The sequence below is a fragment of the Apium graveolens genome, chromosome 11 (genome assembly GCF_009905375.1).
Source record: "Apium graveolens cultivar Ventura chromosome 11, ASM990537v1, whole genome shotgun sequence".
Lineage (NCBI taxonomy): Eukaryota > Viridiplantae > Streptophyta > Magnoliopsida > Apiales > Apiaceae > Apium > Apium graveolens.
In genome coordinates this window covers 3,759,919-3,771,751 of record NC_133657.1, presented here as the reverse complement: position 1 = coordinate 3,771,751, position 11,833 = coordinate 3,759,919, and the positions used below count along the sequence as shown (strand labels likewise).

Below are 11,833 nucleotides of genomic sequence, written 5' to 3'. Positions count from 1 at the left end.
GGTTTGCAGACTATTGTGGGAGTCCATAGAGTTTACCCAGTACGCACCTATACGATGAAAAAGAAAAAAAAAGAGTAGAAGTTTATAGTATTAATAGGTTCAAGTACCTAAAACTGACTACCAAAGCAAGTATAAAAAACGAAGTACACTAAATTTATGCAAAAAATAAATTATCACAATAAAGGTGTTAATAAATTTTAATATTGATCCCGGCGAGTGAGTTTTTTTATTAGGAGATATTATCACTTTAGTTTTTATCAAATTTGACTATTCTAGTTTTCTGTAAAGGATTTTAGATATAATTTTGTAAAGGATTTTAGAAATAAAACCAACTTTAAAAATAATTTCGTAAAGAATTATAAAATTAGACATCTTTTTTACTTTTTTTGTAAAGGATTCTAGTATGTGCCCATGCTAAGAATAGTCTGATGAAATATTCACAAAATATTGATGAATACCTCATTAATAATTACACAAATTTCCACCAATAAAATTTTTACAACTCATCAATCACATTTTCTTAGCATGTGTCAATGTGCACACTAGACAAACTGTTTTTACTTTTATTTATTTAGTTCTTTTCTTTTTCTCCCATATTTATTTTGAATTATAAGTTGAATTAGATTTAATTTTAAATTGTTTTAAGTATTCACAGTTTGGTCAAAAGATTAGACATTGTCGAACCTTAACAAAAGAGTAGGAGTAACATATCAGCGCCTCCTTAGGAAACCTATTCATTCTACTACGCCCTTGATGTGCAAGAATAAATAGGTTTTAAAAATTCATACACATTTTATATAAAAAGATCTGCTTCAACTAAAAATCCCAATTCAATGATACCTCACAGCTCACACTACTATTTATTGTCTTAACTAGATCATTTTGACCCTTATAGGCTACTCCATCAGTTTCAACATACAAACACTTTCAAAAAAACCATGCACATTGAGAAAAGTGAACATATTATAATTAATTTGAATATAATATTTTAAATATGATTTATCTTGAAAATATAAATTAGAGAAATGTGAAATAGAGTTAATGTTGAAAATATAAACTTAAATAGAGACGACTAAATTGAAACAAAACTTTCTTCCAAATAGGACGTATTGTGAAACGAAGAGAGTAACATAAACAACGGCACTCACAATATTGCATTTTATATGCCTGCACAAACAAAGGTGGGCGTAATGCTACCGAGCATCATTTTAAGATGTACAATATGAGGCCCAGTGAGACTACAAGAACTATGCTAAAAATATGAAAACTCAAGGAATTGCCGCCCAGTGAGACTACAAGAACTATGCTAAAAATTTGAAGAGTTGAGGAATTGCCATCTACCTGTATACAAATCCCATTGTCGCCCTGGTTCAGCATTACACAAACTGTTGGTAACAAAGAGCTTGAACTATTCCAAGATCAGGTCCATATTCGCTTATCAAGCAATCACGACGTATTTTGAAGGGGACAAAATTGACAACAAGATGCAGAATCCACATAAAAAAGAAATTTGTTGCTATTAAAAATCTGTTGTGCAAGTCCAAAAAAAAACAATTCACTTCTATCAATTATGAGACAATTCTCTCATATAAAAAGTGACAATTCACTTCTGCAGACTCATTTCTGCTGTGATGTATATAGTCTTTAGCTTATAAAACCTCGTTTTAGTATAAAGTCCTGTGTTTCTAAGATTAGAATAACAGAATTCTATTTCCTAAAAGTTTATAGAATAAATCACTCTTACATTGCAAATGATTACTGTACACATAATAAGGATGGTTAAAAAAAACGAATAACCTAAACTCAGCAAAGACTTTTTTTGTCAGATAAACTCAGCAAGGTCTTGTTTGCATTTGTTTTACATTTTAATTAAGGTGTTTGGTTCCCAGTTTATTTCAATATTGTTACACTCATTAGCTTCGCTGTTATATTATATTATGTAGTAGTAATATATGTCTTATATATGGGGGCCTAGATGCTACTAAAGGATGGTTAGATTATATAAAAAAACTAACCAAACAAAATTTATGATAAACTAAAAAATATGGTGGACAAGTTGTGAATGTAAAGGTTGATATTAGAGCACAATTTTGGACTTGGGAGTTATGGCATCACTTTACTCTGATTTGTGTTAGAAGTTCAAATAATGACCCACATTGGCTAATGTAAGTTGCACTAGTATCGACATATAACCCAGTTGAAGGTCATCAATTTGTCCCTTCGGGGACATCCGATAAAATTGGAACGATACAGAGAAGATTAGCATGGCCCCTGCGCAAGGATGACACGCACAAATCGAGAAATGGTCCAAATTTTTTTGCCAATTTAGCAATCAATATTTTTTAGGATTAAACTATAAGTTGTGACCGTCTTTGGCGGGGATCAACAGACACTCTTACTATTTAATCCCCGTTTTCGATTAATTGGCAATCATTTTTTTACAGATTAGACTGAGTTGGCTATCTTTGGAGAGCACTGCACGCACACTCTGTCTAGCCGACCCTTGTTTTTCGGTTAAAATCACTTAAACTTGGGTCTTGGAGCAACTGACTCATAATCTAAACAAGATGTAAGATGAAAAACACTTAATTTGCATAAATCCAAGTTACCCTCTCATACTTCACTTGACAATAGAAGCAGCAATTTAAGATTAATTTCAATACCTGTTTCTCTGGTCTCTTCTATTTGTTATAGTCTTGACTGACTTCCAAAAATAATCCAATTACCATTTGGAACCAGCCCATCCCCATTCTCTTCGTCTTTTTTATTTGTCTTCGTATCAACTTCTAAAAGGAAGAAGAAGAAGATTGAAGATTGACAATTCACTGAGAGCTCCATGTTGTCCATTGAGAGACCAAAATCTTGAGCATGACTTTGACATATATTGAGTGCACTGAGTCAACCAAAAAGAACACTTGATAGAGTAGATTGCTCAAGAACTATATAATAAGAAGCATAACACAAATGATTGCTTAAACCATCAACCTTTCCAACATTTTTTCATTCTAAGAATAAAAAACTCAAGAACCCATTTTTCCACTATAACGAGAATTCCCGAGGAATATTCTTACGATGAAGAATTACACTTGTATTAACAATAACATAGGTCAGTGTTGCACGTCATAAGACCAATTCAATAAACAGCACGAAGAGAATACAAAAGTGTTTCCTAACCATAGATGACAAGAGTTTCAGAATCTCAGGAAGATGATCAGATACTTGCGTTTCATTTTTTTAATCACCTAGAAAAACGTGCAAAAAGTAGAGAACGGTCTATTTCTGTTTGGCACATCTACAGGATTTCAGAAGACTTCTTACATACTTCATATGTTTAATCTACGGTTTTTCTATGGCGGGCACACAAGGGCACACAAGGGCACCCAATAAAAACAAAATTTTATAACTTTAGCTTGTTTTGATTGGATAATGGTCCATAAATAATGAAGTTGACGCAATCATTATTGTAACTATTTTGCATGATTATGGACTCCTATCTATTACACAGTATTAGTTTAGATTTCCACTGGCTAGCTCTCTAGCATTTCCAAGTTTGGGCCGTAAGGTGGGATGGATGCATCCAATCAGGGAGATTTAGGTAGGAGTTCTTTGCTCAGAGAGATATTATACCCATCTGCACGTATTGTTCCCTAATATTGTAGTTTAAAGGCTTTCCCCTTGCAGTTCGAGACGCCTCTAGCTGTCGATTCTCCCACGATGCACTGTTTCAAAACTTTATTTACCTAAATTTACTTTGGTTTTCTGCCTTAAACCCTTCTTATCTTTGCATGTGCTAAACATTTAAGATGCAAATTTGATCCATCCAGGTATAATTACCATTCTACTCTCCCCAACATAGGATGTAACATTTTATACGAGGTTATAAAAGCATCACATTTTTAAAATCTTAATGTTCTTCAGAACACGCACACACACACAACCTCTCTTCTTCTCGTAATAAATCACATAAACTGGATTGATATGCAAAGATGATATAAGATAAAAGTAATTAAATCGCATAAATATAAGTTACCATCTCATGCTTCAGCTGACCAAGGAATCAGAAATTTCCGAGTACCTTGCAGTACTGCTTCTTTGAACCAGCCCATCATCACGCCTTTGTGTATTTTACTTGTCTTCGTCTAAACTTTCAAAAGGTAGAAACAGTCCACCGAGAATTACATGTCCATTGAAACCAAAATCTAGAGCATGGAGAGTTAAGGCTCGGATGTATATTGAACACACTGAGTCAACCAGAAAGAATACTCGCATTAATAGTTCTCAGAAGCATTACACAGATTATCGCTAAAACAGTCAAGTGGAGCCAAAATCATAATCTGTGACATGGTGGCCCGCGTTCCCGCACCCCTGCAAGTTGTAGTTCAAAATAGTGTCCTCCAATCCTATGTGGTTAAACTATAGCTGTACTACAATATATATATATATATATATACTTGAAGCACGTGACTGAAATTCCGAGTATTTTCCCTTGATATCTGTTAAGATTAAATTACACATACACACAATTTGGATGGGTTGAAAACGAAAAAAATTCTACAAATGCCAAGGAACTGTCAAATATAGTTCGCCATTTTAGTGAAGATGTGTTCTAGTCGTCTCTTGTAATATCTCATTCATTTGGGTATTTGTGTATGTTCTGTACCAAATAAAAAATTCACCATGGTCAGAAGATTTGTTTCCACTCGGACTAATTCCAAGTGATTTCAGCACACAGGTAACTCTCTTCTGTCCATAAATATGGCTGGCAAGCCGTGTGTATGTATTGTCAAAGTCAAAGACCTTGGTACCACATCGGGATAAATTTGGAAGAGGCATAAGGACTGATGTATAAATACAGAATTACACACAGAATAAAGTCATACCTTTCTCGGCCTTTTGGCTAAGATCAAGTGTAGTATCTGTTCTTATCAGTTTAATATCTGATATGTGGGCCATCGGTTCACACGATATTAAATTAATTTTTTAAGGGGGAAGGTCCATCACAATAGCTTGCTATTGGGGTCTTCATTTGTCGCCCAAGTGTTGCACTATTGCTCGGGCCTGGCGCACCCCACCAAATCATTTATTCAAAACATTTCAGGTTATTATTACAAATTTTATTCTAAATGGTAAATTTTATTCAAAACATTTCTGGTAAATTCCTCTCCAATATATCAGCAGAGAAGCAACAGGAAAATATCAAAGATTTGAAATGACTGCAGGAGCAGAATTTTCAGTATGGCTTATGGAAGAAAGCACAATCGAGGGAATTTGTTATCTAATTCATTTCCATCCGTGCCACATGGCAAAACAGAAATAATCAAAATATATATGGTCCTCTTTTCCAAAACATAAATCGGATTTTTTATCGTGAAAAATTGGCAAAAACGTCATGGTCGTTCCTTGGGTGGGCTCCTAAACAGGAAATGCATCGGGATGAGTCCAGGGAGTGCCTCCGGGGACTATATGAAGTGTTTCCAAGGTAGTGTAACTTCTTGTACAATAGCTTGCTATTAGGGTCTGCACGTGTCGCACAAGTGTTGCACTATTGCTCGGGCCTGGCGCACCCCACCAAATCATTTATTAAAAACATTTCAGGTAATTTTTACAAATGTTACTCCTAATGGTAAATTTTATTCAAAACATTTCTGGTTATTTTTACAAATTTTAGACTCCTAATGGTAAATTCCTCTCCAATGTATCAGCAGAGAAGCAACAGGAACATATCAAAGATTTGAAATGACCGCAAGAGCAGAATTTTCAGTATGGCTTATGGAAGAAAGCACAATTGAGGAAATTTGTTATCTAATTCATTTCCATCCGTGCCACATGGCAAAACAGAAATAATCAAAATATCTATGGTCCTCTTTTCCAAAACATAAATCGGATTTTTTATCGTGGAAAATTGGCAAAAACGTCATGGTCGTTCCTTGGGGAAATGCATCGGATGAGTCCTAGGAGTGCCTCCGGGGACTATATGAAGTGTTTCCAAGGTAGTGTAACTTCTTGTACTCACACCCTGCTCACCTATGAGGCAAGGACATGACGTAAAATTCCAGCAACGGATTCGTCAAGGTGACGGTTTCACTGTGATTTACCCAAAAGCTCTGACAAAAGGCTGATTTGTTTTTCAGATTTGCAGGGAAAACAAAACAAAAGGGAGCAGAATTCTCAATAGCAAGCCGGGTCATATTTTAGTGCCCAAACAGACCCATATAGAAAAGTTCAAGCAACCATGCTCCTCCCGCAGCAATATAAAGGGGCACTAATTCCTAACACATCTCACGCAGCCATGTAGAGAGCACAAAGCGAACTATTCTTTCGCCTTTTACTAAAGAATACCGTGTGCTCGCTACTTATAATGGCATACGATCATTTTTGGAGGGAGATTCCAGTGGAATTATCCCCTACAGTTCTAGTCTAATTTTTACTTAAATTTTATTCAAATGAACGGAATTGTCCCCTACGGTCCAAGTCTCTCCTATATAACCCAGTTTAAGATCATTTATTTGTCCCTTCGGGGACATCTGATAAAATTGGAACAATACAGAGAAGATTAGCATGGCCCCTGCGCAAAGATGACATGCACAAATCGAGAAATGGTCCAAATTTTTTTAACTTTCTTTTTGCAAAATTAGTAACCGATTTTTACTTTTTATCGGGGTTTAGACTAATATCACACTCTCCCTAGCTAGCCCTTGTTTTTTGGTGAAAATGACATTAACTTGGAACAACAAATTGCTATGTAAACGTTTAGATTGCATAAATATGTAAGTTACCATGTTACGCGAACCAGCGTCCCACTTCTTCGAACCAGCCCATCCTCATTCCTTTGTCGATTTTATTTGCCTTCGTCTCCTACTTCGAAAAGGTCAAAGACTGAAAATGGATTGTTCACCGAGAATCGCAACCTTTCAGATCGGAATCTTGACCATGGACGCCAAGGCAAAACATTTATAGAACATGTCAAGTCAACGAGAAAGAAAACATTGATCGGCAGTTGTGCTTGAGACTGAGAAATATACAATCAGAAGTATTACACTCATGCTCGTTAAAAAAAACCAAGCTTCAATACAATTCTTTAAATAAAAACCAAAAACTTTTTTAAAAGATTACTCGGTTACAACGTATATAATATATTTCACAATGGTCTATAAATTATGAAGTTGACACAGTCATTATTGTAACTATTTTGCATGATTATGGACAACTTCTATCTATTACACAGTATTAGTTTAGATTTCCACTGGCTAGCTCTCTAGCATTTCCTGGTTTGGGCCGTAAGGTGGGATGGATGCATCCAATCAGGGAGATTTAGGTAGGAGTTCTTTGCTCAGAGAAATATTATACCCATCTGCACGTACTGTTCCCTAATGTTGTGGTTTAGAGGCTTTCCCCTTGCAGTTCGAGACACCTCTAGCTGTCAATTTTCCCATAGATGCACCATTTCAAAATTTTATTTACCTAAATTTACTTTGGTTTTCTGCATTAAACCCTTCTTATCTTTGCATGTGCTAAACATTTAAGATGCAAATTTGATTTATCCAAGTATAATTAACATTCTACTCTCCCCAATATAGGATGTAACATTATATACGAGGTTATAAAAGCATCACATTTTTAAAATCTTAATGTTCTTCAGAACACGCACACACACACAACCTCTCTTCTTCTCGTAATAAATCACATAAACTGGATTGATATGCAAAGATGATATAAGATAAAAGTAATTAAATCACATAAATATAAGTTACCATCTCATGCTTCACCTGACCAAGAAATCAGAAATTTCCGAGTACCTTGCAGTACTGCTTCTTTGAACCAGCCCATCATCACGCCTTTGTGTATTTTAATTGTCTTCGTCTAAACTTCCAAAAGGTAGAAACAGTCCACCGAGAATTACATGTTGTCCATTGAAACCAAAATCTAGAGCATTGAGAGTTAAGGCTCGGATGTATATTGAACACACTGAGTCAACCAGAAAGAATACTCGCGTTAGTAGTTCTCAGAGGCATTACACAGATTATCGCTAAATCGATCAAGTTTCATAGCATTTGTGCAGTTTTAAAAATTTACAGAACTTCAAAACCATGTGATTCCTTTACGACTGAATTTTTTTTTTACCTATGATTCAAAATTCTTTATACTTAATTTATTCATGCTTTCTCGTTTTTCTTCCTGCTCTTTAATTTTTATCAGAGAATATATCAGAGCAGTTGCCCAAACATTGCAAACAAGAATATTGCATGAAGTATTAAGCTTCGTATTATCAATAACTTAGGTCCTTGTTGCACACGAATAGTTTACCTTCACATGAATAATCTATTACTAATATTACAATCCTACAAGTACACAATTAGAACCAATATAAATCACTTGCACCAATTGTAATATAGTAAACTATCAAAATATTCAAAATAATAAAAATTTATCAAGACAGAGATAAAAAATTTGGTAAATACTGAAAAGAAACCCGTGCATCGCGCAGCTTATAAGCTGGTAATTGTACTTTTAGAAAAGAATCTAATAACGATTCTAACTTAAACTGCATAACTGCATAAAAAACGTTAAAAAAACAAAACCTAATACGAGTTTTCGTAGAGAAGAGAAAAATTTAGTAGACTGATATTCAGTATCTAACAGCTACTTCCTAAATTCAACTTTTAACCGACTTAGTAAGTTACTTTAATTTATCTCACACACACATCTAAATTTCAGTTTGTAAGTCGGTTATGATTCACAGTAATAAGCACAAGCAAACTACACCTTAGTAGATAAAATAAGTCTTTTAGTTAAAATCAGTTTAAAACAATCAAGGATATACTACTTTGTATAGTAGGAGTTGCATATAACACTTTCTTGTAATCAATGTTCCCTCGTCGAATACAGATCAACAAACATGATGAAGGCCAATTGCCTAGGTTGGTGACCTCCGTTGCACATACGAGGGGTGCTTACCTAAGGTCTACCCGTATCTGTGACATGGTGGCCAGCTTTCCCGCACCCCTGCAAGTTGTAGTTCAAAAAAGTGTCCTCCAATTCTATGTGGTTAAACTATAGTTGTAATACAGGATATATCTACTTAAAGCACGTGAGTGGAAAATTCTGAGTATTTTCCCTCGATATCTGTTAATATAAATTACATATAAACACAATTTGGATGGCTTTAAAACGGAAAAAATCACCAAGAGTTGCAGGTTGTCCATTGAGATCGAAATCTTGAGCTCTTGACCATGGAGGCTAAGGCTTTAACATTTTATAAAACACCCCGAGTCAACCAGAAAGAACACTTGGACAGTATATCAACATTAGATATATCATAAGAAACAGTAAGCTAAAGCTTTATACACATCTATTAATTACAATCATAACGAATCTTCAATCATCTAATTACAGTGTCGATAGTTTATGTGCACGAATAATCCCAAGATATAATTTTACTATTCCTACTCTTTAATTTTTATCAGCAAAATTAGGAGCAATAGATAGAACATTATAACATTATGTATTTTCAATAATATAGGTCACTATTGCACACCATAAGCCAAAGAACAAGAGGGTTAAACGGTGATTTCTTTACCTACTTTGGAGGGGCAGATGAATCTACTCCTTGGGGGCAGGAACCGTTTTCTGGATGCCTTACAAATGTATCTGTTATTTCTCTCTACGTTACTTGTTCCAGTCACAACTCCAAAAAAGCAGCAGATTGAACAAGAACATTGTAATGAGAAGTGCAATGTGACACTCAGCTTATTTGGCATCCATCGAGACCATTATTGCATACAGTGGTGAAGGTTTTGACTTTCTTTTATCATCCACACAAGACTGGCATTGTTAGTTGCAAGTCTAAACATCAATGAATCACATGAGCAATACGATTTCAGTAGCTTTTATAAATCATCTATTGAAATACAATGTAAGGTTGGGCCTGTTGGGGGTTATTCACTGGCTTGCCCATTCCAAGTAGGAACAGGGTCATGGGCTTTAGGCGAAGGCCTGGAGTTCCTGGCCCCTAAAGAGGAGGGCACTGCGCTAGGCTGGCTTCACAGAGCAGCAAACACTTCCCTCTCCTGTCGGTGGAAGGATAACAGGCCAGTTCTCCACTTGTCCATCAAACACCTGATGGGGCAGTCAACCATACAACCATCTTTTTATATCTGGTTTTTTCGTGACTTCGAAACCAAACACACCTTACATTATCTAGCAAATTTCGCCAATTTTTTTTAAAGAGTGGCAGGATTTTTATATCTGGTTTCCATGACTTAAAACCAAAGACACCCTTACATTGTGTTAACAATGAGTACTGGTTTTCATGACTTAAAACCAAAGACACCCTTACATTGTGTTAATACTGACGTGTCTAACAAATTTCCCCAATTTTGAAAGGAAAAAAGAAAGGAGAGGCAGGATTTTTTTATCTGTTTTTAATTGACTTAAAACCAAAGACACCCTTACATTGTGTTAATAATTACGTGTCTAACAAATTTGACCAATTTTGAAAGAAAAAAAAGGAGGGGCGGGGTTTTTTTATCTGTTTTTTCATGAACATAAAGTTAGTTCACCAGATTCAAGTCACCGTGGATTTTTCTTGACATAATTACATGTAGACCCATTTCAAGCCGCTTTAAGCTGTTAAACATATGTCAAAAAACAGTCACTTAGACTAAAGTAAACATATGTCAAAAAACAGTCACTTCCACTAAAGTACATAGTTCACACACACGCAACATATGCTCATACAAAATAAAAACCTAAAGGTCATCTCACACGATCTAATCTACTTTTTTATGCCATCAATTAGCCACATAGATTTCTTCAAAAAATAAAATAGAATTAAGCAGCTCAGATCTCCTAAATCTTTCAATAATACATAAATCTAGATGTTACAAGAAGTAATTATAACATTAAACCCATACTTTTAACATATATAATTAGTAAGAGAAAGTATTATTCAATACATATATGTATAACTACAAAATAACTATCATCTCTCTCTATCCCTCTCCCTCTACCTCTCTCTCTCCCTCTCCCTCTCTCCCTCTCCCTCTCTCTCTTCTTTCTCTCTCTCCCTCTCCCTCTCCCCCCCTCTCTCTCCCTCCCTCTCCCGCTCTCCCTCTCCCTCCCTCTCCCTCTCCCTCTCCCTCTCCCTCTTCCCCTCTCTCCCTCTCTCTCTCCCCCTCTCCCTCTCCCTCTCCCTCTCCCTCTCTCCCTCTCTCTCTCCCCCCGACACATACACATGCATGCCTAATACACTAATACAAAAAACAAGAGAACAAACACAGCAGCGACCAAGAATAAGAGAAGAGTTTACTAACCGGAGATAAAAGGAAAAGCTTCAAAATCGCCGGATGATGATCGGAGAGATATCTCCTAGAAACTCGTGCAAAAAGTAGCGTACGCTTCGTTTCTGCTGGCCATTTGTTTGCCATGATTTTCTACCCACTAATTTTCAAATACATTAACTATTTTTCACTTTGTTAATGTTTAGCATCATTAATTTTTAAGTAAATAAATTTTTTGTAGTTTAGTCCCGGTCCGATGCCCGGTTAATATTTAATTTATTTAAAATGAACGTGTTAGTTTAGTGAAAAAATATTGGAAAATTTTTAATGATACTCTCTTAAAATTGATTTTTCCAAATGGTATATAAAATAGTTTTGGTTTACAAATGACACCATTCTACTATTATATCATTCTATATTGTTCCCCTATTATTAACTTCCGTTAGGAAAATGTTATAATTTTGGTATTATTCGGAAAAGTCGAGTACATTAATAATTTTTCTTAAATATAAATGATTAATGTGATATAGATGATATCTTATACAAATTAGGAT

The 11,833-nt window shown here is 35.2% G+C and overlaps 2 long non-coding RNA genes and 4 other non-coding genes across 12 annotated transcripts; 5 read left to right on the top strand and 1 right to left on the bottom strand.

Moving 5' to 3' along the window:
• Positions 1-1,107: 1,107 nt before the first annotated feature.
• LOC141695201 (uncharacterized) lies at positions 1,108-11,434 on the bottom strand. Of its 7 annotated transcripts, XR_012564364.1 has the most exons (7): positions 11,313-11,434; positions 9,578-10,116; positions 7,767-7,965; positions 6,777-7,009; positions 4,031-4,241; positions 2,664-2,893; positions 1,108-1,527 (listed from the first exon to the last, which is right to left on the bottom strand). It is a non-coding gene; the product is annotated as an uncharacterized LOC141695201 (long non-coding RNA). The 7 variants fall into 7 exon arrangements; XR_012564362.1 differs by having other exon boundaries at positions 1,108-2,893; XR_012564363.1 differs by having other exon boundaries at positions 1,108-2,893; positions 4,031-4,139.
• On the top strand, positions 2,215-2,317 carry LOC141698814 (U6 spliceosomal RNA). The gene has a single exon (XR_012565315.1). It is a non-coding gene; the product is annotated as a U6 spliceosomal RNA (small nuclear RNA).
• Positions 4,877-5,072, top strand: LOC141699360 (U2 spliceosomal RNA). The gene has a single exon (XR_012565829.1). It is a non-coding gene; the product is annotated as a U2 spliceosomal RNA (small nuclear RNA).
• LOC141695200 (uncharacterized) lies at positions 4,893-6,409 on the top strand. Its single transcript, XR_012564359.1, has 2 exons — positions 4,893-5,098; positions 5,176-6,409. It is a non-coding gene; the product is annotated as an uncharacterized LOC141695200 (long non-coding RNA).
• Positions 6,286-6,401, top strand: LOC141698745 (U5 spliceosomal RNA). The gene has a single exon (XR_012565249.1). It is a non-coding gene; the product is annotated as a U5 spliceosomal RNA (small nuclear RNA).
• LOC141698918 (U6 spliceosomal RNA) lies at positions 6,509-6,611 on the top strand. Its single transcript, XR_012565415.1, has one exon. It is a non-coding gene; the product is annotated as a U6 spliceosomal RNA (small nuclear RNA).
• Positions 11,435-11,833: the final 399 nt, after the last annotated feature.